Genomic DNA, 27,192 nt, shown 5'->3' with positions numbered 1-27,192 from the left:
CAAAAAACATAGATGAGGTCCTGAGAGATCAGAGCAACCAAAAAAAAGCAAGAGACATTCTTGAACATGAACATATAAGTTTTCTGATCTCCTGCACAGGGCTTGGAGTTGGCTATCATTTTACAGTAAACTCATTTGTATCAATAAAGCTCAGGGAGACATCAAACAGAAAGCTTTAAAAGCCTATGTTGGAAGCCTCAGAAGACAGAGTTACTGTGTTTGGAAATGAAGTGACAGAGATACTTTTCAGGAAGGTCTTTTTTATCTTATCTCTGGTTCACATTTCAGTTTTTCCTTCTTTTTCCTCTTCTCCTTTTTCATTTTATTGAAGTCATGTTCAACATTAATAATACAATACTCAATATTCAGCCTACCACCAAAGAGTCCACTTCGTATCTAGAAAGCTACCAAGTAACCCTTAATTCAGAGGACTGTATGAGGTGCTTATAAAAGACAGTAAGAAACCCTGCACAGAGGGCTGAAGACCTTCCAAAGACCAGGCAAAAGGGCTTTGAAGGAGATGCAGATTGTAATGCAGCTGCTCTCAAATGCTTTATTGTTGTGGTGATCCAAGGAGCATAATATGATATAGTACTATCTACCTGAGACAAGAAGGGGCTAACAAGTGCTGGATGTAGTTCACCTCAGAAGAAAGAGCTTTCTATATTAAAATTATTGTATAGATATTCTCTAATAATATATATTTCATAATAACAGATTTTGCTATTAGGAAAGTCAAACTAAGTTATATTTAACTTGACCTATTTACCTTTACATCAATCAGTACCTGTGCTGTAATTTTGCTACATATATGATCCTTTTCCCCATTAATAAGACAGACTTCAGAGTGACCCAAAAGTGCTACATTAACAACAGGTATAGCCAAAATCCATGGTCTTAGCCTTACAGAATGTTTAAGTGTTTTCACACATCCATCAGACCTACCAATTTATCTTCTGTAATCACTAAATGTCAGCTCACAGGATGTGTTTGGTTTTATGTAGAGCAGCTATGCATGTGACGACACTCAGGAAGCACAAGTGGTGTTACATAGTGGAGTGTGACTACCTCTGGGAAATATGCTTCCTGGCAGATCCTTGAGCAGATAGGGCACCCTTAAGAGGCACCTTAAATTGCAGTGTGGTGCTTCCATACCATGTCTCCATGTACCCAGGTGTGTTGGGATCAGTAAGCAGAGTCCTGGACCTGAAGAGAGTCTGTAGCTCTGAGATGGAAACAGGCAAGATGATTGCACTATCAGGCCTAAATTATTCTAACCAGCCTCACTTGTGGCCTCCACCCACACTCCCTTCTCATGGGCAGATGGGTGAAGCATTAACTGTGTGAGCTGCGTGATGAATGTGGGACAGGCCTGAGGTAGCTAAATCTAATTATTGGTGGCCTAGTTGTTACATGCTAAAATAAGGAATAAAAATATAAGTGCCAAGTTGCTCTCAGATTCTTCTATGTTAATGCTGCAGGGGTTTATGTTCTCTTTTCTATGTCTCTTGCTCCAAGAACCCAGCTTTTCTCCAGAATGCTCCTTGAGCTGGGAGTCCACTCCAGTTCTCACTTCCTTAATCAATGCATGTAGTTTCCTCACCTCTGCCATATTTTTCCCTTCAGCTACGTCAGACATACATACTGTAAAATACATAGTATAATATCCTATTCCAGACTGGAGGATCTGGTTGATACACTTTAGTTTGAAAACTGGTACCTAATTAGGTCTACTGTTCCCTTCAGCAAGAGATCTGCTAGGAGACCACTAGTTATTTTTTGATACAGAATATTTCTGTAGCAGAACATATCAAACTCAGAAGCGACTGCAATGTTAGGTCAGCTCCTGCATACATGCTTCCTAAATTAAAAGCACAATAAATGGAAAGGAATGAAAGCACAGTAAATGCTGTGACAAGAGCCTGTTTCAAAATCATAGCAGATCTTTTTAAAAGCTACCCATCTTACACAGAATGAAGGTCCGAGGCTTTGACCATTCAACATCTTGTAAAATTTTCAGATCCCTAACCTCTCATTAAATGCTGGTGAGTTTCCAATCTGGAACACGGCACAACACTGGGTGAAAAATGAAACTCCAGATTGCACAGGATAGTTGCAGATGCTTGTGGGTACAAACAAGAGTCCTTCAGCATGTATTGTACACATCACTTTTTCTGTCCTATGTGGAGAAGCCCTCAATGAATAACACTGAGCACTAGCAGAGATTTCTGTGAATTGTCACCAAAACCATCCACCTTTACTTGATTTTGTTCTGGTGATTTTTTTTTTGGGTGTGTGTGTGACCATTTTCAGCTGATTCTTGGCACGCGAGGAGTATTCTAACAGCTACTGATCTAAGTTCTACAGCTTATTACAAGCTAAACCTATTCTTACTTTAACTAATATTAGGTCGTAGAGGTAACCAGGAGGTGGGGTTTTTTTGTTGTTGTTTGTGTGGTGTTTTTTGGTTTTGCTTTTTTACTTCGATCTGGATCCCGTCCTGAGAGCAAGCCTCTACCAGTACCAGCGCAGGGCTGGCCACCAGATGTCACCCAGCTTCTGCTAGCTCCCCCTCAGCCTGCGTGTGCAGGCTTGGGCAAACACACCGCTCTCAGAAGCTGTGCTAAATAGAGGCTGTCTCGCCACTACGAAATACAGTCATTTTCCCGTCACAAAAAATACATTATCTCCCTTTGCTCTAATGGCTCCCAAACCCTGAAGCTCTAATAGCTCGTTCGGCGTGTTTAAAGGACAACCTAACAAGCAGATGAGCACCCTGCAACCTGGCACCAACACTCTAATGCTCGGGAAAAAACCTTAATCTGATGTAACGACCTCACGTACGGCAGCCCAGCCCGCAGCTGCTACCAGCGACCAGACCCGCGCCTGCCCCGCCGCGCGTGTCGGGGCTGCGAGGGCGGGAAAGGGCGGGAAGGCAGCGGTGGCTCCGGGGAGGCGGCTGCAGCCGTGTCTACCTGTCCCTGCGTTCCTGACCTGTGCCTGGCAGCCTGCGCGGCTCCGTCAGGCCCCGCCGGCGGCTTCCCGGGACGTTCCTCCCCTCCGGCCGGGCAGGGGGCTCCGCTAGGCCGGACCCCGGCAGCGGCAGGGCTGGCCGCGGGCAGGCGTGAGGGGAAACGGAGCCTGCCCAAAGGCGGGCGAGCCCGGGGCCGGGGCTGCGGCGGGAGCGGGGCAGCCCCTCCGCAGCGCCGGGCTGACGGGCGCCGGGGCGCCGCTTCCCCGGCGGGCTCACGGGCGTTTCCCAGCCTCACACCCCCCGCACACCCACCACCGGGCGCGGGGCCTGCGCACGAGCGGCCGTGCCCGCTGCCGGGCGCCCGCTCCTCACAGCCCCGCCCAGCCCCGCTCCGCTCAGCGACCCCCGCCGCGCCGCGCCGCGGCGGGCGCCGCTGCCCCACACAGGCGGGCAAGCACTTTGCAGACGCTCCCTCGCTCCGCCTGCCGTAAGCGCTTCCGTGCGGGCGGCTGGCGCGCGCGCTCCCCCCCCCCTCCCGCCTTGCGCGCGGGCGGGCGCTGCCGGGCCGGGCTGGGCTGGGCTGGGCTGCGCCGCGCGCGCCCTCGGCCGGCCGGTTTGGCGGCTGGCAGTTTGCAGACGCTCCCTTGCGCCCGCCCGCCCCCGGGTGGCCCGGCCCCCTCCGCCCGCGCCGGCCTCCGCCGCGGAGCATGGGCGCTGCTGGCCCCGGCGCGGGGCGCTGCGCTCGGCGGGCGCCGGAGGAGGTGAGGCGGCGCGGCGGGAAGCGGCGCGGGGCTCTGCTGCCGCGCCCAGCCCCGCTGGGGAGGTGGGGTGGGATGCGGTGGGGTGGGGTGGGGGGGGCGCCGCTGTTCTCTGCCGCTCCGTCAGGCCGCGGCGGCCCGGCGAGCCCTGAGGGAGCCGCGATCTCCTCAGCCCCCCTGGAGCGGCCGCCGCAGCCGCGCGGGGCTGGGGCCTCTCCCCACGCCGCATCACCCGCTGCGGGGCGCGGGCTGGCGCGGGGGAGCTGCGTGCCCGGCTGCCGCGGGGCGCGGCGGGTGCGGCATGGGCGGGAGGCAGGGAGGGAGGGAGGGAGGAGGGAAATCGCCGAGGCAGCCGCTTCGGCGCGGCGGGGCCCGTCCTTGCCGCGGCCCGGCCCCCCCCCGTCACCTTGCGTAACGACCTTCCGCGCCCAGCCCGGCCGGGAGCGCCTCGGCGGGCGGTGCCCACCGGCCCCCGAGCGCAGCCGGGCCCGGGGGGGGGGTCTCCGGGGCGGGGCGGGCTCCGCGGGGCCCCGCTGCGCTGACCCGCCGTGTCGGGGCGGGGTGGGGAGGGGGAGAGCGGGGCAGCGCGGGAGGCGAGCTCCGCCGGGGACGGGAGGGTGAGTCTGGGGCGAAAGTGTTGTGATCGCCGCGTTGCTGGCCGGTTTGCAAGCGCCCGGTTCCGCCCCAGTCTGCTTTCGTTTCCCCGTCAGACTTCGTGAAGCTCTAGGGAGTGAATTTGAGAAGAAGGCACCCGAAAGCCGGGACCTCTGCGCCGGCTGCGCTTGGTGTTCGCCGTGTCTGCGACTTTCTCGTCAGAGGGGCGTTGAGCTTTAGGTGGGAAATAAGTGTTCTTCGTGTGTCAGGCTCAGTGTTTCTTACCCGTCAGCATCAGTTGGACTGTAAGGATTTGTCTGTCTGCGAAGAGCGGTGGTTGAGGAGATGTGATAGCCCAGGTGCGCGGACCTACGCGGAACAAGACTTCTGGGGGCCCGTGTTCCCGTCTTCCTTGAGATTTAGCAATTATTTAAGGTAAACTTACTTCTTAATATAGTTAGGGTAAAATAAGTGTCACTCAGTTCTTAGGAACTAGATCTCGGTGGAGGCTTTTGTCACCGTTATTGCAGGGAGTCTAGGTTCCATCTTTTTCAGGGACAGTGTAATATCAATCTTGTCTTTTGAGTACATATTTCTGTTTCTAGCGTCATGGTCAGTAAACCTGGGAGAATAAATTCTTAATTTTTGCATTAGGTCTTGATACATCAGTTTCCTGGTAACTGCAGTAAGGAGAGAATACTATTTAAATGAAGGCTTACTCCGGAGATTCATGTTATTCTAGTACAACCTCGTTTTTGTCTGAAATGCAATGTTCCCTTGTCCCCATGAAATAGTATGATAGCATTTTGAACAGCATGACTCATAATCCTAAATACAGGAATGAATTTTGCTTTAATGCAGTGCAAGTACTTCATCTCAGCTAACAGTCGGGTGTAGAAAATGCAGGTAGGGTGGAGGGAATGTCTGGTACCATATCTGTTAATCTTTATCTTCAGCAGGACAGCATTTGAAGTTGTTTGCAGGCTAGGGGTATGTCTTTATCCCCAAATCAACAAGGTGATCTCAGTTCTTTCAAAATATTCTTGCTTTCAAAAAAGGAGGAACTAGTTAATCCTTGTTATTTATTGTTGAAACCATTTTGCCTGGGGACACTGAGTCCAATTTAGTCCGATTTGGGTGATTTACCTCTTTCCTTTGTCTCTTTGTAATGACTGACTGCTCTTCTTGAGAAACTCTGCTTGTTGCAACACCCGAAGTTCAGGTGGCTGTACCAAGCCTCAGAGGGAGAGTAAAACCCTTCACCTTTTTGCTGGTGGTTTTGTTATATGTAAGGAAACTTCCACTACTGCTTTCTACTCTTCACCTGTTCAGTCTTAAAATTACTTCAATACATGGAGCAGTATGTTTAGTGAAAGATACGTCTGTTCTTCAGATTTTAATGTATGCAGACTGTTTTCTGTTGCTCTTATCTAGAATATGCATTTATATTGTATGAATAGAATAAGGATTAAATAAGAACATATGCTTCTTCTTTTCTGGGTGATAAATCCATCTTGCTGTCCAGGAGGAAGGCAGTTTTATGTAGCCTAGACTGAAAAGATGTTGGAAGACAAAAGTGACTGCGTTTAAGGAGGTCAGGTTGTTTGAGCTTCCAAAACTAAACTGCCTAAAGCTAGGAATCAGCCAGCAACACTGGATGCAAATTATCTAGAATCCTAATCTGCTTTATGAAATAGAATCTGGCAAAATAACAAAGTGTTCTAAATTCCTAAAATTACTTAGAAAAAAGAAAACTTCTTTCCAGTCATCTTCCTCTAACCAGATTCCCTTCCTTTCTCTTCTTAAGAAAAAACAAAAAAAAGAAGAAAAAAAGAAAGAAGAAAGCTTTATACCATCAGCCTCTATGCTTGAGATAATACATAGAATTTTTTTAGCACTGCTCATTTCCCTTAAAGTTTATTTTCTGTTTATTTATTTTGCAGGGTTATGTTTTTGGCATTGCATGCCTGTCATCCAACAAGTGCACTCTGCTTCTGCTTTTGTTTAATAAAATAGCTTAGTATGTAATTTTGTTCCTTATCTTGGCTCTAAAATTCTAGTAGGATTTCAGGAGTAGCTGACACTAACAGCCCTTCACTGATCTAGTAACTTGATTATTAGCTGTGTGGTAGGTATATTGAAGGCTTATGTGAATGCAGTGTTCATGTTTTGAGCAGATTGAGATCTAAAGAAGACTGTCTTAGTGTTTCATGGCAGAATGGGAGAATTAGTTTCCTCAGTGATGAGGAAAATTTGGTAGCAAATACTACTTTATGGTTATTTGCCAACAGTTTGTCTGACTTAGTGTATGCTTAGGCTCTTAAATAGATAATGCAAAGAAATACAATGTTATTAATAAAAAAAGTTCTGATAATATTTTCATTTATGCTACATTATTTCCAAAGTATCTGCAGAACTCTTTTGCTTAGCCCAGTTTGGAACCAGAGTGCTACTCCAGCCGCAACTTTTGGTAATGAACAGCGGAAGCATCTGCTGAAGGAAATGAACACTCTGCACAGTGCTAATCAGCTGGGAATCTGATGAGTGGAAACTCTTTCCAGAGTCAAGCAGTTTTGCTATTACTCCAGCTTCAATTTCAAAAATTTCAAAACTGATTGGAGTGGAATAAGATCACCCTTTATTTCTCTCTGCTTTTGTTGAGTTACTATTCAGGCATCTCTGCATTTCGTATCTCACATAGGCACTTCCACTGACACAAAAAAAAAACCAAAACAACAACCCAATACCAAAACCTAAGAAATCTTTTATCTTCCACGCTCCAGACGATGTGTTCACACTCAAAATCCTTGTTTTCCTCTTGTAGCCTCCTGTTATTGGCTTATACTGTTGAAGTTGTAAAGGCTTCATTATGTGTTCCATTTCTTTGGGAGCCCAAACGTATAATATAATGAAGTATAACTTATGTGAGACATAAGTCTCATTCAGATTCTGTTTTGATATTGGCTTGATTTCCCTCACTTCTCACTCAGTCTTTTTTTGTTGGTTTCTTGTTTGTTCATGTGAGTTGATAACTCACATACTGTAATTCATGGCTGCAAGGAGAAGGTGACTAGAGTTTTCTACAAACTTACGGTAGTTCAGGAATGGGTTTTGGATTGACATGGGCTCTCTTAATTGGATAGCATTTGAGGAGGAGCCACTGCAATGATGGAGAATTGGTGACAGAAGTGAGGTGGTGTGGTGACACAGCTTGACAGATGTGAGGCAGCAGATTTTGGGACAATGCAAACTTTTACCAGGGTGGATAGCCTTACTCTTTTATTCAACCTGGAATAGTTCAGCTATCTTGCGAAGAGTCTATGGGGTTTTGTTCTTGCCTTCCAAAAAGAAATCTTGTCTACTTTAATCGGGAGAATCCTTCAAGCCCAAGGTCTGTGCATGCACTCAGGACAGAATGTAGGTCTTTTGGGGAACTTTTAGCTAAAATTATGGCATTTTCATTATTTTTGTGGCAGCGTCTGTACTAGGGAGACGCTGCAGTAAAAGTACAGACAAGAGAAAATTATTTGAGATGAGCGTTTCCTCTTAGATTACTCTAAGTAGCAAAGTCTTTTTCATGAGGAAAGCTTAAGTCAATGCTGTGATTTGTTTGATTTATTATTTATGGTTTGTATGAGTCGAGAATCTTGTGATCCTGGCCCTTTGAGTCTCACAAGGTCCTCTTATTCCTGTTAGCTAACTGTATTTCTTCATACATCCCACAGGCATTCCAAACTGCTTATCCTTGATTATTAGTCTAACCTCCTGACGTTTATCTTACTGATTTTTATATCCTAATAAAAGCCTGTAATCCTTGAAAGCTATCAACCACCTCTTTTGACCTTGCCCTTTAGATAAAGGGACTTTCATAGTTTATAAGCAGCAGGCAGAACCTAATTTTACTTTTATTGGTTGTTGCTCATGACTCACGTAGTTTGTAGCATTTCTTTTAGCATTTGCATTTCCCTAGAATAGTTTTATAATTAAAACCTTTTCTTCACTCTTGTTAAGAGTTAGGTGATGAAGTTCATTGCACTTAGGGACATGGTTTATTGATGGACTTGGCAGCATTACGTTTAAGGTTGGACTCAATCTTAAGGGTTTTTTCTAACCTAAGTGATTTAGTCATGAGTTAATAACAATATATGTAATTCCTTTATTGAGTGAATTTGAACATTGATAATGGTATTAATAGCAAAAATCTTAGATCATCTATCTCCTAACAAACTTCTAAGTAATTTCCATGGCTCTTACTTCATAAGTCCTGTTCAAGTGCAGTTTGTGCAATGATTTAATTCTGTATTTTGTAGACTAAGAAGGGAGAAAATACTGGCTTTAAGTTGCTCTTGAGAAAGTTTTAAGCTGTACTGTTAGAACGCAGTATCAAACATACCAATTCTTTACTTTTTGTGAAAAGCTTGTTTAAAAAACTCCGGAACTTTGAATAAATGTGAGGAAAATTTCTAACCTGGTAGTTTTCTAGGTTTGAAGTTGTTTATTTTTTTTATACCAAGACATTGTAACATGATTGTATTGAAGGCTGAATGAAACTGTTTGCATGACCTAACTGTAGAATGAAAGTCTCATACTGTTCCATTGCGCTGTAGTGTGAAGGCTGTTTATGCCTCAAATAAATGCTTCCAGTACTGGTGCCTCTAAAATACTACTCCAAGTAACATGACCATGACATAGTTCACTTTTCCAGATATTGGTTTGAATTGTCTATTTCTGTCCAGAAGTAATTAAAGCTAGTGCTTTTTTAATAATTAAAATTGCAATAATTAAGGAAGAAAGATAATCTGTCTGTCTGGAAGTATTTGGCAAACAGCGGCAACCAGATCCTGGTCATTTCAGATTCACAGGATGAGTTTTCTTTTTGTATCTTTTTCGTTATTAATTGTACATTTAAAACGGGCCCACCCAAAAAACAAAACAAAACAAAACAAAAAAACAACTTGCTGTGTCTTTGCTTACCTGTTCTTGGAATTTCTGAGGCATCTGGCAAAGGAGCTTTTTCTCTGAAAAAGAAACTTAGCAGACAGATCTATTTCATGCCTAGGAAAAACATGTAATGTTCTTAACATAGAAACATTCACACCTATTTGGCAAACTACTGTAATAAAAATAAAGGAGCCTGGTGGCGGTGCTCTTTCTAGGTACTTGGACATTCTATGTGGATAGAAACTTTCCTTCCTACTTCATACACAGAGTTACATGTGTAAAAAATAAAAAGTAACCAAGAGACACTTCCAAAACCCTCCAGCATCTCTGCTTTTGAAACACTCTGACTGACAATCCTCAAAAATATGCATTTGGCTCATGTTAGACATACAGTGAATTCAGAGACAATTTTGGCAGGAAGAAGGGCTGCAGAATGAATAGCTATTCCTTGGATAGCAATAAGATGCTTAAAAGAACAAGTGGGCAAACAGTCCAAGTAAGACACCAGTTTGATGCTTTGGGTTGTGGAGGTCTTAGAGGCACATTTACAAGCAGTGGGTACGAGAAGAAAAATTACTGTTTCTCAGCTTCTGTGTGTTGGTGGAATTTAAGTTAGGAAATACTAAAATACATACCTCTGTCACAGAGATTGCAGGGAAAAAGTTCCAGAGAGATCAGGAACAAGTCTGGAAAATAATATTTGGAGGACTTAACAAAACTAGTTGTTTGAGAGAGGCTTTTGAAAATCTCAAACTGTTTGTATGGAAGTCAACTAAATTTTGAAATTGGGCATTTAATTTGAATAGACTTGTCTATTCAATAGAATGTCCAATGGTTTTCTTTCTCGTTAGATATAATTAAGAACTGTCACTCCTGTATTTTGGTAGGATTTGCTCAGGGATTGGTCATATTTGTTTTCTGATGTGACAGAACAGGAAAAGGATGTGAAATGCTCTGTATAGAGGAAAAAAGCGACAAAGATTTCTCAATCTTTACCACTCAGACTTCAGTACAGGATGCTTGACCCAGATTATTAAAGCTACATTTTTCCAGTCAGTTCCTTAGCACATTGATGTGTTTCTTTAAGTTCTTGTAAAAATGGCCAGTTTCTCTCCCTGTTTTTCTCTTTGTGAAACGCAGTTTCTTAATCGGTACTATTGATCCTCGAAGAACACAATCAAGTGCAGTATCATTCTGTTTAAACTAAACATCTATTTGTGTTATGCATCTACTTACTTTTCTTTTACTAGACTGGAAAAAAGTCTGCAGGGGGAGAGTGCTGCAGATGCTTCCAGTGGTTTTTCTACTCAAGCTAACAGCTATTTTACTCTTGCTAAAATCAACCAGTTCTGAATACTTAGTCTGTTTTTAAGAGCCTATAATCAAGTTACATGAGTATGTTACGGTTATACTTCAAGATAAAACATTAGATCATTATTTCTAATTGCTATGTTCTTAGATACCAGTTGAGTTTATTTATAAATCAGTTCTAGAAAAAATATTTTTCTTTGTTTTGATATTATAACTTCTCTTCAAAGTGAAATATAAGCTGTAGTACTTATAAGATATTAATCTGTAGTTCTTGGTGCATTACTGTCCCAGATTTTTTCAGTAGCTTTGCAGTCATATGTTCAATAAATTAGATAATCAGTAAAATAAAAACTTCTGACTTTTTAGTGATGAGAGAAATGAAGCTGAGTTGCATGAATGTTTGCCAAAATTATTTTATGTATGTCTGAATCTAGATCTCAGTGGTTTGAGACTTTAGGGGAAGTTTATTGATCTTACTTTATGGCTCCAGTTATTAATATTTGTGAAATTGTTGTTTGAGCCTCTTAAGTGACTCTCCTTGGGTTCTGCATTGCTAACCTTATCAGACTATGCCTGGTTCCTTTGAGGAAAAGGTTACAGGAACTTTCACTGAGCCTGTGTTATCAAAATTCATACCAAGGTAGGTTAAAGTATAATTGAGGGCCCTGGGAGGAGCTTCAGGCTTGGAATTGGCCTCTCAGCTGGAGTCCTTTACAAATTTCTGCTTGCTAGCAGCTGAGATGAAGTTCTGTGAAAACCGATGGCAAATTTGGTGGTTTTGTTCAGTAGCTGATCCATGCTGGCTGCTGAATGTCCAGTTAATGAGCAGTTGTTACAGTGCTGTTGGTACATTTCTAGCGGTGATTCAGTGTGCCACCAGCCTGTAGTGAAAGGAATGGATTTTTGTAATGATGTAATGAGAGTTAAGTGCAGTAGGAAAAGTTCTGCCCTGGTGTAAAAAGCATATTGCAGTTTACTTAAGCTCTTTTTGAGTTTACGCTATTTAAACCTCTGGCTCTGTATATTGAAACTAGTACAGTGAGGCCCAAGTGTGCACTTAAAATTTCCTTTGAGGGCTGTACTGACTTATATAGAGCAAAAGCTTGTAACAAGTTTAGCTTCTGTTCAGCTTCTATTAACGTCCTTGTACCTTGATTCATTTCCTGCCATAGTAGTTTCCATATGCAGCAGTTGCATAGCTTGTGCACTGTGTAATGTTACAGAAGAATGCCAGTATTGATTAAGCTACCTAAAACATGTCTAAAAACACTTTCTTACATACTGAGATACTGGCATTTATCTGGCCACATTTAGAGCAAAGAAAACAGTGAGCCTTAGAAATGGAGGAAAAGATACCTTTTAAACAACCTGTACTTGAAAAATAGTATTATAATTAAAATATATGGGGAAAACTGTTCTACATAAATTTTGCATTTCTTAGACCTAAATGAGGGGGAGTGCAAGCTCTGAAAAATGCAATGTCTTGTAATTTGAGTTAAAAAATATAAATTAGCAAGGGGGCTTTTTCGCTACATTTGAGGTACAAGATTTCTACGTTCTGTGTATTTGAACAACTGGGGCTTTTTTGGTTTGTTTTTTTGTGATGGTGGTCTGGTTTTTTGTGGTTGTTTTTGTTTGTTTGTTTTAAATCCACCATTAGTACTGTTTTGTTAGAATTGTCCTGGACTCTATTCAGACTGTTGTTTGTACCTGAAGTCTTGTTCTACCCTTGAGTATTGTTCCCATTGGATATGGGAAACTTGAATTCTGTACCTTATGCTTATGAACTGTTCTGTGCTTTGATTAGAGAGGAGAATTAACACCAGCACTTCATGTGTCCTGTGCAAATCTGTGTCCTCATACCAATATCATGCCCTCATACCAATCTCTCCCTGTTTCCTCTCAGTGCATTTATGTGGCAATGCAGTGAGCTGGCTGACAAACTCCTGTGGTTGTAAATGGCTTTGTGGCATTTGGCCGTTCAAGTTTCCGAGTAACAACATTCTCTAGTTGTCTTCACCTTTTAGCCATATAGGCTGGGGAGGGAGGTTGGAGAATGATAAAGATGTTGTTTTCAGTGACAGTGCTGGTTTGGTGTATTTGAACAGCGACCTAATTCAGAAGATTGTGTTCTTATTACTTCTTAAAATGTTAGCTTGACAGAGGGTTAATATGGCTTAATCCTCTATCCAGTCAAATTACTTCTGTTTTAGGTAGCAGATTAATGTTTGGTTTGGTTTTGTTTGTTGTTTTTGTTTTTTTTTGTGGTTTTGTTGTGGCTTTTTTCCCAAAAAGACTAATTCTATGTAAGTACCATCAATATACATTTTTATATTTGTTTAACCAAATTAAAAAATAAAATATTCCTTCATAGTAGATAAATTCCTGATTCACAACTCGGTTTTCATGCTGTTGATTTTGCCTGTGTATTATGAAGAGTTTTTTAATGAAGGTGTACTCTTGCCCTTTCATTAGCTACAGAGTATTTTTAAATATGCCACCCACCTTATTCTTTAAATAACTAAACTTTGGCATTTTATTTAAAAGACTGCTGATGCAGCATTGAAGTTTGGCAGAAATTACTCCGGGAACCTTACAGGGCTCAACATGTCTTCCTTCCCTGTACTACGGGGATCAAGCCTATTGTTCAGGATAAAAATATTTGCCCAGGCCACAAAAATGCAGCATTAAAACCTTTTCATTTATTTTATACTGACCAGCTCTGTCATCCTTGCATTTGACAAATGGAGGAAGAAATCTGTCAAATGTTACTAGCACACTTTTTTGTTTTGCTAATATATTTTCACTAGTCCTGTGTGCAGCTTGAGTGCACTGCTGACAGTTGTCCAGTTTATTACAGTGTTAAGCTCTTTATTTCCTTATAAAAAATGTTTTAAAATACTACATAAAGTACAGCAGTGTTAGTAAGACTGATTAAAAAAAAAAAAATTTAAAAATGGAGAGAAGGGTTAGAAATTCTCCAGAATACTATGTAAGAGGTTTCATGGTTTTGGTCATGCTTTTTTCTCCATCTTGGCTTGTCTGTCTCCTTCCTTCCCTATTTTGTGTAATTTGAAGCCTGTTTTCTTTGTCACTGCTACTTAATTATTGCTGTTACCACTGCCTCTGCTGTACCACATCCTGAAAGACTGAAGGGCTGATCATGTTTTCTTTTTTCATTTGGCCTTCAGGAGCAATGCAGGCAGCATATATATTTTCTGTTCTGCTCAGCACTGGAAACAGCCTCCCACTAGATTGTGAAAATTTTAGTGAATATAATCTCCTATTCAGCAGATGTGTTAAAATTTAGCTATCTCTCAGTTCTAAGTATGCTTGCTTTGGGTTTGTTTTTTTGTTGTTGGTCAAGCTGGATTTCAGTTGTGTGAGAAGTTTTTGGGTATCCTCTGCTGTGCTCAGAAAAAAAAACAAAATCTCCTTCGTCATCCAGACCTCTGAATGGCTTTTTCCTTTTTTTCTTCAAACATCTCCCCTTCAAGGATGAGATTTTACCCTGACATAACTTTTTTTTTTACTTGCATTGTGCTTAACCTTTACCTCATGCATTCCTTCCCACCCCCCAGAATGTACTTCTGTATTTCTTTATGTTTATATAACCTGTTTCTTTATTGCCTCATTTAAGAAGTGTCCTTATTTGCTGAACTCACTGACTTCTAGAATTGGACTAAAACAGAACTCCTCATCCCACCTCACCCACCCAACAAGTCTGGATGGGATTTTTTTCTGTACAGTTAGGTCAAAGGTGATGAAGTCTCTGAGTGGTATATGCAGAGTTGTGCTGAATCTGTTATAATCCGCTAATAATAGATACTAGATGTACTGGAACCTTTCTATTGGATTACTCATCACCTAATTATCAAAACATGGTTTCAGGCAAGGATTGCATGTCTTCAGAAGGCCAACTGATCTTGCACCTTCTTTTTTGTCACATCAATAAGGCTTTCATACAGATCCCCATTCTTGTCTCTTTTCTGGTGTGGCTTTTTCAGCTGACCTCAAGCAACTGTCTGTAACGTTTGAGGCCATTTTCTCTGAAGCTCTGGGTCTCTACCCATGTTACAGAAGCTTTGAATTTACAGAAAATGGAACTAGTATGTTGAAGATGTGAATAATCACTGGGTGTCCAGTAGTTTGTCTGGATCTGTGGACTTTTTACCCTGGGCATTATCTGCACCAGAATTGACTTCCGTATTTTTGCTAGTATGTAATTGCAATAACATATTTGACTTGATTATTCTAAAGGTTTCTATAGGAATATACTCTAAGGCTCTCCAAAAAGCTAGCCAGTAAGTGTGCTACTTTAATGTCTCAGTGGTCAGTTAGAACGTAGGAAAGCAAGGCATCAAAGAAAACTGAATTTAGACAACTTTTCAAATACTTCTTAAATTTTCCCTAAATCCATGCTAGAGATTGTCTTTTGGTAATTAAGCTGCTTCTTTTGTAAGCTGGCTCTTTTGGGTCTCTCTTTGAACTTTCATTGATTTTAGGTGTCTAATGTGAAATTGTGAATGTCATAACAGCTAGGTACTTGGAGCCATGAAGAAGCAGTTGGTTTTGCTTTTTACCTCTTTAAACTAAATGAAGGAAAAATCCTTCCAATTCTAAAGAATCATACAGGATGATAGCTAGAGAAAGATCTGGTGGTAGTAGTGGTGAAGTTGTTCTTAAGGAGTGATTAAATTAACTGGTCAGGTACTGTTGTCATTAAGGTAAAACAGAGTTGAGTTTAAAGAGCAGGAGCAACACAGTTAATGGGAGAGAGGTCAGGAGTTAAATGAAACCTTACCCAGGGAAAACCAACTTATTTGCTCAGCTGTCTTGAAGATTAGATAATTTCTCAGATTTGGAAAAATAAATGAAAATCACTCAAAAGTCACATGCTGAAATAACTGTATAAATTTGGATTTAAATAGATATTACAGAAGCACAGAGGTGCTTTCCAGAGTACTTTTCAGACTTAAACCTCAAGTCACGTGTTGAATCCAAGTTGTAGGGTTACATTTTTCCCCTCAGCATTAAAACAGCAGCCTAAGTTGGAGTAAAGCCTGGAAGCTATTAAGTGATACAAAACTGTAGAAAGAAATATCACATCCCTCTGAAACAGAGGGAGAGGTTGTTGAATAAATATATCCTTCCTTGTCTCAGGCTTTTAGCACAGTTGTTCTTTTAAGACCAAACCTAGTGCACTTGAGTGACTGACTACTGTTGGATTTTGTTCTGTTCCCCCCCAAATTAGAGGTACTGTTATACTCTGCATGCATGTGGCTCAACTGCAAGTTCCACTGCAGTGGAACACAGGTGTAAGCAATAGGCAAGATCTGGTACAGGGGTGGGACAGACTGTGTTGGATCCTTGTGGCTGTAACTTGAAAAGCAAAATGGACTGCTCTGGATGTTGAAATGTGGTAAGATAATGCCTTAAGTAGTTACTGCAGGTTATCTGTCAAAACCTGGTTGTTAAAAAGATAAGTCTATGTAGCCCAGTGATAGGGAGTTCAAAGAAAGGCTTTTTTGTACCAAAGTATCTTTTAAAGATGCATTTCCCAGCACATTTCCCCAGTGAGTAGAAAGGAATGAGTATTTTAATATTTGAAAATCTGTTCCTTTGTCTCTCTTCCTTTTTCTCTTCATTAGCTATGACTAAATCGTAAAGAAATCTATTCAACTGTGTGAGTGTCAGTATAGTGGTGTCTTTTCCGCTCTGCTAGTATTACAGGACTGTTTCAAAACCATTTAAATTCTCCTCAAATCTGTAAGTGATCTTCTGGGCAGCCTTATAGGCAGTTACATTAACTGTTGGATTGCAGTAATTTTCAAAACGATTGTCTGAAAGTGGATTTTTTGGTACATATGTATGAGTATTCAGGTATTACACTTCTGGGCTTATTTCATGTCTTGTGCCTTTACCTAGCTAACATTAACTTTATTTTAGGATGGTATTTCCTGATGTAGGCTGGGAGAATCGATGCTGAACCTGCCTTGGAGGTCCAGAAGGAAGTCAGCAAGTAGAAGTAATTCCAACTAAATGTCATTGTTGCTACTAATGGAAGTTTCTTCTTAGGCAGTTCTTCTATCGTTGTATTTGACTGAAAGTCTCTGAACTTTCCCTTGTTTGCTCAAAATACAGTTTTTTCACTGTCACTGTTCTAGAGATGGACACTATTTTCAATTGAATTTCTTATCTGATTCTGGAAAACCTTTGGGTTTAGGACACTAAAGAGGTTTGCAGCAAGACGTGTCCTACTGCAGATGTCGCATAGAGTTTAGAATGCAACTACAGTGTAAAGATGTTACTTAGATTATAGCAATAGCAGCTGGTCTTCAGATGTCAAGGACACCATGTGTCGTAACTGTAGATATTTTTTAGAGTGGGTTTTTTTATGTTAGGGGCAAGGAGAAAGGAAGCCTTGATGCTGACATTTGTACTGCTTGTAATGCATGTGTATTGTTGAAAGACTAGAGACCTAATTTAGTAACTAAGCTAATGTGTTTGAAATGGACCTTGGAAATCTAACTCAACTGCCTTGTAAATCTTCTCCCTATGATTCAGATAATATGTACAGATACTTTGCACATGTGTGGTGTTTGCTGATTGTATCGATCTCTGTGATAGTGTGTGAAGGAGCTTTTTTTTGGTACATTGCAAGATTGTCTTCTAGAAGGGACCTGTTGTTTTCTTCTCCTCCATCCATACAACTGTGAACATCTCGACTGCTTCCTATTGCAGTGACAAAGAGAATTTTTTCCTTTTACCATTCTTAGAAAAGATCCACACTGAAGTGGGTCCATTTTTGCTTGGTTTTGGAAAAACATTTAATTTCACGACAATGTTTCAGTTTTTATGTGTTTTCTAAGAACTGACTTGTGTTCTCAGCACAGGATGGAGAAAAGCTCAATATGCATCCTTGCGAACATGCCAAAGAGCATGCATGGTTGAATTCCAGGACTGGTGAAAATTTAAGAGGAGTGTGACAGGTATTAAACATAGCTTCAAATAATATAATTCTTGTACAGTTCAGTCAAGTGCAAAATTACCTCACCAGATTTGTCTCCTTTTTTAAAAAAATGTATTTGAAAGATAAAGGTAGACAGAATTACTTAAGCTAAGAAAGTTCAGAAAACAATGGTAGGGAGGTGATGAAAATAATCCCCTGATGTGGTTCAGAGTGAAAAACATGAGATTAAATCTATGGCAAGGCAAATATAATCTCATTTTATAGTTATGTAAAACTGTTTAAAATGGGTCATCAGTGTTGGGGAAAAACATGCCTTCATTTTCTAGCCTTTTTTTTTTTTTAACATATCAAATAAGGTTTTTTTTTCTCCTCCCCTTCCCACACTAGAAGGAGCACTTTCCTCTAGGGACAAAGATAGGATGAAGATAAATATATCACTTGTCTACTTTATTCTCCATCTTGTTGCTTCAGTGGTAGTCACTGGTTTGAGATTTACCTTCAGAGATTCTGCTTGACATATGGTGACGTGCATAATGAATATATGCAAGCATATAGTGATTTAGAATTAATTCTTTTGCATGCTTCTGTAAAAGGAGGAGGCCTGAGAGAGAAGACCTACAGAGAGGTTTTACGTAAAAAGGGAATGGCTTTTTCAGCAGCCCTGTAGAACTGAGAAATAGAAAGGGAAGTACACCTAGGTGTCCTGTGGACATGAAAAACTTGGTCATCTCTCCAAATCTTTTTTCATACAGTGTTTTGGTTAACTGGGAAAGGGACCAAAATGTTCACTTTCCCATTCATAATGTGAGCCATTTAATGATGAGGGAGAAGTACATACTGCTGTAAATAACGTTCAAACTCCAGCTCTTCCTTTGATACTCCTGACTCTGTCAGAATTGGCATAATTGATTGCCAGCAATGGGAGTTGTGTCCAAAAAAATCCAGCTTGCAACTTTGATAATTGAGATAATTTATTTTGACTTTCCATTCAGCAGCTAAGTCGTGTTAATCCAACTTCTAGCTCATCCTGTATTTAAATTCTTTACAAGAGATGACAGTAAAATTTTTCAGTTCATGCTGGAAACCGCTTTTTGGCAAATAGGTAACCATTATAATACACATCAAATGAACATCTATTCAAGCTTTAGGCAGAGCCTTTGATCAAGTACTTGATAGTAAGTCATGATGTTGATATGCTGAAAAAGAAGAGGACAACAGAATGATGGTAGAAAAGATTCCTGCAGTCTTGATGGAAGGGCCAGTTTATACTGTCTGAACTATGCTATTCATAAGAGCCAGACCAGCTTTGTAGTTGAAATAGCAAATTACCTCTTGCCCAACTTATTTTGACTGAAATGTCTAGGGAACACTCAAGTTAATTCCATGGCCAGAAGTGAGGAGGCAATGACTTCTGTCTGGGGAAGTCAGCTAACCCAGGTGGATCCAGAGTAGCTTGTGTCTTGCTGACCTCAGCCTGTCACACTCAAATTTAAACCATGCATAATGACTTATATGTTCTGTGTGATTTACATTTATCATCTCACAAAACTGTAATCCCATTCACTCTGTCCACTACTTTAGTTTCACTGCTACAGCAAAAGGCTGCTGGTAAGCAAGAGCTCTTTTTTGTTTTCTAAATTATTATTCTTGATCAGGAAGAGGCTAAAAATTTTCACATACTATATTGGGAAGCATTGTTAGGAAGTAAGAACAAAAGAGGTGAAACTTAGAATGAGTTACAAGTACTAATAGTTCCTTAATAATATCTGGGCTGTAGAATTTGGTGAGTGTGGATAAAAGCACACACTAATTGAAGATTGGGAAGGTCAGGTCCTTCTGTAGTCAATACAGAGGGTGAGGCTTTTAGGGCTGCTGCTTTGAATCACTCCTGAAAAAAGGAGACAGGCGAAGCTAAACTGCTCTTTGCTACCAAAAGATAAAATTTCTCTTTTTCGTTTTCACTAGCTCTGGTATGCACCTGACCCATCTGTTAGACAGCTTGGTTTGCGGAACAACCAGAAAGCTAATGTGAGAAGAAGGCCTCTTTTGTTTTCACTGTCTGAATCAACTCATTAACGGTTCTTGATTCGTCACATCTAGCAGCAGGGAAAGTGTGAGAGTGAGTGGCTTGGAGCAATAGGATGACAGGTGTGGAGTGAGACAAGCCTGTTCCTGAGCTGTTTATTGGCTCAGCTTGGCCATCTTGTGTGGCTGGACCTTCTTGTTTGGGTCTCAAGGCCTCCATGGGCCCCAGCTGTCTTCACTGACTACAGAGGGACACAATAACCCGCAACTTCTTCTTGTATTGTGGTGGCAACAGTGGCTGCTGTTACTGTCTTTGGACCTTACCTTTTCCTTCCCCTTCTTTCACACTGTGAAACCGAGATACGGTAGTCTGAGGAAATCTTTATACCTTGTTAGGTATAAAGTTGGTAACTAAATGATGGGACAGCTTCTGTGCCAAGTAAAAAGGCTTACTTCTCAGTTGTTTCAATAGTGTCACTGCAATCTGCTCTACTGATCTGCAGATTTATTTTAGAAGCAATACCTCAAAAGCAGGGAGTACCCAGAATTTTTGCTGTAAGGCAATGCTCATGAAGAACGCACCTAAAATATACGGAGTGAGAGTGTCCTGCCACACCTGTAGCACTGTCAGAGTTCAGTGCCCAGCCTAGTGAATCTTCCTTTCACTTGCATCACATCTGGGTTCTCTACATTTTGGCAAGCGCTCCAAACCGATGTAGCCCTTTACAGGAATTAAACATTGCACTCAGACATCATAACTCAAAACACTGTGTCCAGTGTATGGTGTGAAATTAATCAAAAGGAAAGAAAATTAATGACCTGCTGTGGTGCCATCCATCAGGATATCACTCAGCAGGTGTGGAATTAACTTGCCTTGACTGTGGATTAAATTTAATGGCATGACGTAAAACTAGGGAAACTGTTTCCGTTATTACTAGGGAACATGCAAGTGTTTTTAAAGATTCCAGCTTAATGAACTGCTTACACCATACAGTGGATAGTCTTGTGATCATTTAACAGCATGAGTTTAGATTATGTTCCCTAAGAAGATAAAGTACTACTGTATCAGTAAAAATTGTTGAAGGCAGGCCACAGAAATACAGTTTTAATTTCTGTAATTACTGTGGACCAGATGGTGGACATACACTTTTTTCCAGCATAAGTACTTCAGCTCAAATGTAAGCAGTTGGGATCTTCATTTACAATTCATCAGATTTTAATGTAGGTGATCAAATTTCCTTTGTTATGGCCCATTATGATGACCTTCAAAGAAATATGTGGACAAAACCTCACTGTTGTTTGTTTTAGTTGCAAAAAAGCCTCTTGTTTGTTTTCCAGATCTTAATTACAAGGATAGCAAAACTACTCACTAATATTAACTACCCACTCTCTTTTGGAATAACTAACATTAGATTATGTACTTAAAGTATTTGGTAAATCCTAGTTAATTTGAATGTTGGTTCTGGAGAGCAGTAGTACAAAGATCCAAAGTACATTACAGTTATTGACAGCTCAAGAGAAATGAGGAAGATGAAAGAAATGTATTTCTCAAATTGAATCTAAAGATCTTGATATTCTGCCACAATTTTAATTTTCTGTCTTATCTGATGTCCTTAAGTGTATGCACTTTTTCCTCTATAGTTGCCCTGATTTTTTAATTTTTTTACTTAGTGGAGCATTTATCACTGTTGTGGAAACTCCCTCTGCCTTCTAAGTTCTTGGTGGATTTTTGCTGAATAGGCCTTGAACATTCTCCTCCAAAATATTTAGAGTAATCTCAGCCCTATTTAAGACTCCTGATGGTTTTGCCCATGGCAGAAAATAGTAACATACAGGGGGTTTTTTGTGTCCCTCCCCTTTCCTCACCCTACATTTCTGAATATGCTTTTCCAAGAATTGAGAAAGTTGCGTATTTGTGACTGGGAGGAAGACTCAGTTATGAGTCCTGTTGTGAGAGAGTATGAAGCTAAGTGTGGTGTCTTCACAGCAGTGCTTGTTTTGATTGGTTTTTGTGCAGCACTACTGGATGGTGGTATGAAGAGAACTCAGTAAACTTCTCTCCATTGCCTGTAGAAAGAATATGCAAAATTGGTTTGTCAGCATGCTCAGAGTTCAGCAGTGTGACACAGGCCTCTGAGTACAGGCTCCCGACTGTATAGTTGGATTTCTCTTGATCCAGATTGACTGAGGACTGTTGCTGAAATTACCAGAGACAGTTCATTGTAAGCAAGATGATCCAATGGAGAAAAAAAAACAAGTCAAACAAAAAAGCCTGCTTATTCAATGTGATTTGCACAGCTAACACTTAGCCAAATAGGAGGAGGAGGTCTGTCTCTTCTGGTTGCACCCCATGTTTACAGAGCATTTGTTCATGTTTCAGGTTATGCTGACAACACTTTCATTTCTGATGGACTCAGAGCACATGAGGAAAGGGAGCTTCTGTCTGCTAGCAAAGATGAGCCAACAGACACTAGTTAAATCATGGAGGAAGGTGCGTTTTTTTGTGGATCTATGCAAGGAGTGAAAATTGTTTGACTTTTCTCACGACATTTTCTGTATTTTCTTGGACTGCAGTCAATGAATGTCCCTTCCCAAAGGAATTGCCAGTCTGTAGACTTGTGATTGTTATTGTAACTCAGCCAGGGATAGACAGAAACTTGTTTTATAACAAGTCAAAACTGATGATTTTTAATAAGTTTTATTCTGCATGGCAAAAAAGTAAAGTATTGTTTAATTAGCAGTCAAACCACTTTCTTAGCCCTCTAGTTCATTGTGTGTTAAGTAGGTTTATGCCACTGATTCACATAGCTCATTACAGCTTATAAATGTCACCATAAAATTAGTCAAAATAAGAGTGTTAAAGTGTCTTGCTGTCATTAGTTATCCAGTTGGTTTCATTTTGGTGACAAGCTTGTAGATAAAGTGTGAATTTTATAGTTCAAGATGTTATAGGACTTGGATAGCATGCTGCTTCTCGTTATGGAAGGAAACAGCCTATATCTAAAAGCTGTAGCTGAAACGTGTCTGGTCATAGCTGCTGCCTGCCTCTCCTCATCAGCAGTGTCAGGCTAATTGCTTTACCTAGTTCAAGAGCAATACATGCAATGCTGATAATTGTCCATAAGTCAGGCCACTTCTGGGAACACAGTACCAATTAGATGTTTTCACTGAATCTTTATGTTCTTTGCCCAAATTTCTGTCAGTCAAGATCTGGAGCATAACAGAGTGGCCACTTCTTTAAGAGTGTGGCTGATGATTTCCAGATACAAATTACTGTAATGTGCTCAAACACTTTACAGATAGGTACAATCCCAGAGTCTGCATCTCGGAAGACTGTTGGCATTGTAAAAAGTAAACTAGGCTACAGTACCAAAAGTTATTTGCATCAATAATTTGACCAATTGTTGAGTTACTTAATAATTATTACTTGATATTATAATAAGATTTTATCACTCGATAATATAGTAAAAACTCTCAGTACTTTACAATAGAATGTTGGAATAATAGGTAATGTGTTGTTAAATTGTACTGAAGATGTTGTACAGGGCATATGTCATAAATTTCATTTAAGTTGAACAGAACCCTTCAAAGCTAAAACTTCACACTGATTTATTGTAACATACTCAGAGTCCAGATCTCTTGATATGTACAGTAATGCCAGCTCCAATTGCTACAGCCCTACTTTGTATGCTTGGTATGAGATTTCAAAGACTTGAGCCTATTGTATGCTGCTTATTGTATTTTATATATAGTAAATAAGGTTTGGGAATTTACAGAGGTGGTAGGCCTCTGAGTCATATTATACATCTCTCAGGTTCCAATGTGCAGCTCTTCTGTGAGCTGCATGAGACTGTAGATGTGCAGAATTTAAATAGGAACAGCTTCTCTGGGTTTTTTTGGGTAGGTCAGTCTGGTAGAAATTAGGCACAGCATTTGGTCAAGAAGAAATTGTACTGTCAGATTTCAGTGTCAGAAGTACTTCCACCTGATGCCAGATCATTTTAAGGAAACCCTAAAGCAGTCTGGCAAGTAGCTTGTGTTTGTTTGCTTGACAGGGGGTACATTTAGAGATTTATGTCTGGAATGACTGCAGATAAACTTTTTAGTATGCCTTTTTAAAACTGGAATATTTAACTGGAATGTCACTTTTGGTTAGTCTCTGTTCAAATAAAGATCTTCCCTGTTTTGAATAATTTATGTGGAAACTATGAAAGATTTAAAATGTGACAGCACTGAAATAAGAAGATTGATGCTACTCTAGAGTGATCTGATTTGGATTCTGACCTAATTTCTTTTAGTTAGTGATTGGTGTAGGACTTTCTGGGGTACATGAGCTTATGACTTTTGGAGATTACTGGCTGATATTTTTAGGTTACCAGCTAATCCTGTTTAGGAATAGGATTTTCATCTGAAAACTGAAAGGTCCTTAAATTCTTCCTGTTTTCCTTTAGAATGATATCTGGAAAGTGCACAGGAAAAAAGTAAAGGATTGTTTACATATTTCAAACTGTCTCGTGCTCTGGCTGTCTTCTGTGTAATGATTTTCTCTGTGCGTGGGTTTAAGAAGTGCTTTTTGTCTTCAATGGAAGATTTTCCTTCTCTGTAAGCATTAAAGTTACTAAAGTTGCATGCCCTAAAAGAGCATTGTGTTCACATTGCCCCAAAGGTGTTTTCAGCCTTTCCTATGGATTTTTCTTATGTTGCCTTGTAGCTATTTGCTTAGCAGCCAGACTACAGATAAACCAACAAATGCAAATCTGCAGTTTCATTTGCTTAGTCAACAACTGTGTTCCTTATATAAATACTGTGTCCCAGATGTTTTCTCCTTGTTAGCAGTTGTTTTCATGTGCTTTTTTATGTATGGCAGAGAGAACCTTTTTCTTTGATCCCACATTTAGTGTGGGGTTGCCCTCTGCTTTGTATGTTAAACAGGAATGTGAGCATTTTGTCACCTGTTTCTACAGATTGAGTCCAAAATGGTTTCTAGCTCAATGTATGAGGTCACCTGTGCGAATTGTTATTAAACCTTGTGAAATGTGTAATGAAGCAGAAAAATAAAGGCCACTGTAGCTTGAATGTTGGAGCATTACACCAAGCTTGGTGTCTTTCTGTGGGGCCCCCGCCCCAAGCTTTACTGATTCAAAAGAGCCATTGCAATACATACTTTTTATATGGAAACCCTATTTCCACTACACAGAGTAGTCACACGATGGCTTGATGAGGTCTTCATCTCACGATAACAGGGGCTGAAGTGAAAGGGAGGGGAGTAGGAGGATGTCACATTGACATGGGTGATGTCATGCCTTATGTGACATCCCTGCATCCTAGCACACGGTTATAATCCTGCACTTGTCTCCTGAAAGCAGAAAAGGCTGCAGTTCTGTGGGCAGTGTTAACAGTGAAAGAGAGCAACTAACTCCCAAGAGTTCTCCCACATAAGTCAAGAAAAGCTTTGCAGTTCTATAGTGTGATTTTTATCTGTGCTGTGCTCCCAACCTTCTTTTTTTCCCCTGTTACCTTCCATACCAGTTCTTCAGAGTTATTTATGATGATCTCAGGGAAGAAACTGGTTGAGCTGCTGCTCATCAAACAGCTGTTTGGGTTGATGGAACATTATTTCTCACTGAAGCTTTCTGTGCCTCCTTTGGTCCTTCAGAACTGCCCAAACTTCTGTCCTTATCTACTTCCTCATCTTCCCTTCCCCTCCTGTTTGATCTCCAGTTTCTGTAGATCACTTGTGGTTTGCTCCCAGACTATAGAAATAAAAAGTATCAAATATTTGATTGATATTTGACAGTTTTCTAAATCTGAAAAAGCAAAGCTGTAGTAATTTGGCAAGTTTAATTATCTGTGTGCAGCCAGTCTGAATGTTGTGTAAATCACACGGAGCTTCAGTTTTCTGCTCTTTATTTATCTGGTTTAGATATGCTGGCAGTATTCACATGGAAAGAGGCTATGCTGCCTAGATACACAAGAATCACATGGCTCAGATTGTGAGGCATCAGAAGGAGGCTGTTTGTGAGAATGGTTTTTTACTTAATTTATATGTGGATGCATGAGATTAAGCACATTCATTAAGCTAGGGGAGACTTTGCTCTGTATTAAGGAGCTGTTAGTCATGTTCTCCTCATTTCCAGCATTCTCCTGAAGAGTGCATAGTTGTATGGGTACTTGGGAACAGACATTTTAAAGCAGTTTTGAAGTCTTACTCACAAAAAAAACCCAGAATATTTCTCTGAGGGTGAAAGTACTTGAAATAAGGTATTGTTGAAAAAAGTCAATGGGAAGATTATTGTTTAGAAAGTGACCTGAAATAAGGCAACAACAGAATACAGTACACCTGAGCTTAAACATCAGAATTGACCAAATTTGTCTTTATTTGCTTAGGATGAAAGTATATGGTTTTCATACACTTGCTTAATGATACTGTGCAATGTATTCTGAGACTGTCTGGGAAACAGAATGGGCTTTGTAGTAACCTGCCTAAAATTTCATTGATAACATACTGTAATTATGGAAAGCTGTTGAGTGGAGTAATGTCTGTTGCAAGAATTGTGGTATTTGTTCCAAAATTTTTTATCTGTATGGGTTGTGAGTAAAAAGCCAGCTGTGCATAAACCAAGTAAGATGCTTGGAATAGATATTTGAAGCATGAAACTTATTCATTTATTCTTTGAAGTTTTAGTACAATATACTAATACAATATACCAGCTTAGTACCCTGAACTGTGTCTCCATTGTGTATATTCTCGCTTTGTTTAACAATGACTGCTGCTGCTGGCACTAACTCTTGGGTCTAGTTACATATATTGATGCTGTTCTTTGGTATTTACAATTTTGTTAAAGATATTTAACTTAGAGCAAATCCATGCTGCAGAGGTGGGCAAATGTAGGCTTATGGTAGCAGCAATCTAATTCTTCAAATATGTTTAAGCAGCATTAAAATACCTGTTGTTTTTTAAAACACAGTTGAGACAATTGAAACTGTAAATTGCACTCAAACCCTTGGTCATTTTATACTTAGTGTTTCATGTTATAGTGTACTTAAGTACCATTTCAATGTGAATAATCATATTTTGTTTTTCACTGATGATGCCATTCTATCCAGAATATTAACTGTATTGCTTCCACTGTGTTTATGAGTACTTCTGGAATATTCATGTTCATTTACAACATTTTGGATGATGTGGCTGGTTTGAAGTGTTTTTAAAGTGTGTCAAAATGTGTTGCCTTATCTACTTAAATGCTGAGTGGAGGGGTGTCATGTCCCACAAAGTGGGCATGGCTCTGCAAAGGTGGGGGCCCAAACTAAACATCATGTCCCACAAGGTGGGTACAGCATTGTGTCCCACGAAGTGGGCACAGGTCAAGTTCCCCAGAGGTGAGGGTTGACCTGGGGCGATTTGGACTGGACCCCCTTGCTTTCTAAACTCCTTCTCAGACAGAGCCTAGGTGTGGCTGGATCCAGTCCTCTTAATTCTATTTTAACAACCCATTTGGTGAGATTAAGCTCAGGAATTCTCTGTGCAGTGCTCTAGGAGTAAGAGTATTACCCAGGAGGCTTGAACAAAATACAGCTTTATTTGAAATTGAGTAAGATTATAAAGCTTGTCAAAA

The 27,192-nt window shown here is 40.5% G+C and overlaps 1 protein-coding gene across 6 annotated transcripts in view; it reads left to right on the top strand.

The window, feature by feature from the left end:
* The first annotated feature begins 3,664 nt into the window (after positions 1–3,664).
* Positions 3,665–27,192, top strand: part of MGAT5 (alpha-1,6-mannosylglycoprotein 6-beta-N-acetylglucosaminyltransferase) — a 119,572-nt gene continuing 96,044 nt past the window's right edge. For 2 of the 6 annotated variants that reach the window (XM_051623331.1, XM_051623329.1), the window contains exons 1-2: positions 4,385–4,566; positions 21,957–22,067. The gene's annotated coding sequence lies outside the window, so the exon portion shown is untranslated. Of the gene's footprint in view, positions 3,736–4,384; positions 4,567–4,641; positions 4,762–21,912; positions 22,068–27,192 lie in introns of those variants that run through there. The other 4 variants (XM_051623330.1, XM_051623334.1, XM_051623335.1 and 1 more) reach the window with 4 other exon arrangements.

Source organism: Apus apus, chromosome 6, assembly GCF_020740795.1.
Source record: "Apus apus isolate bApuApu2 chromosome 6, bApuApu2.pri.cur, whole genome shotgun sequence".
Lineage (NCBI taxonomy): Eukaryota > Metazoa > Chordata > Aves > Apodiformes > Apodidae > Apus > Apus apus.
The sequence above is the reverse complement of the archived record's forward strand: the minus strand, read 5'-3'. Positions and strand labels throughout refer to the sequence as shown.